This window comes from Odontomachus brunneus, unplaced genomic scaffold (genome assembly GCF_010583005.1).
Source record: "Odontomachus brunneus isolate Ranch 3 - 2012 unplaced genomic scaffold, Obru_v1 Obru_scaffold_031, whole genome shotgun sequence".
Taxonomy (NCBI): Eukaryota; Metazoa; Arthropoda; class Insecta; order Hymenoptera; family Formicidae; genus Odontomachus; species Odontomachus brunneus.
In genome coordinates, this window is record NW_022639481.1 from 1,184,137 (window position 1) to 1,184,486 (window position 350).

The 350-nt window shown below is 18.0% G+C and overlaps 1 protein-coding gene across 1 annotated transcript in view; it reads right to left on the reverse strand.

The window, feature by feature from the left end:
• The window catches only part of LOC116843343 (superoxide dismutase [Cu-Zn]), a 19,566-nt gene that overhangs the window by 2,815 nt on the left and 16,401 nt on the right, over positions 1–350 (reverse strand). The gene's annotated exons all lie outside the window — the stretch shown is intronic.

A 350-nucleotide genomic window follows, 5' to 3' on the forward strand; every position in this document is an offset into this window, starting at 1 on the left:
CTTTGATTTAAAATATCTATATATATAAGAATAAACAAATGATTTCTTTACAAGGAGGAAATAAGTGTTTTTAAATGTAAAAACACTAATTATGTTTTAAATTATTTTTATGTTTCAAATTAAAATTTCTTTTATTATCAGAAAAAAATTTATTTAAATTTACAAAATAATTTATTTTACTTACTTTTAAAACATGTAAATATTTTTTAAATATACTTTCTACATACTTTTTAAAACATATATTTTAGAAGAATCTATTCTTTTAAATAAATCATATGCTTTCGTATATGGATATACCATATGTACACAATATAAAGCGTCTCTCAATCAAAATGACAGTGACATAGTAG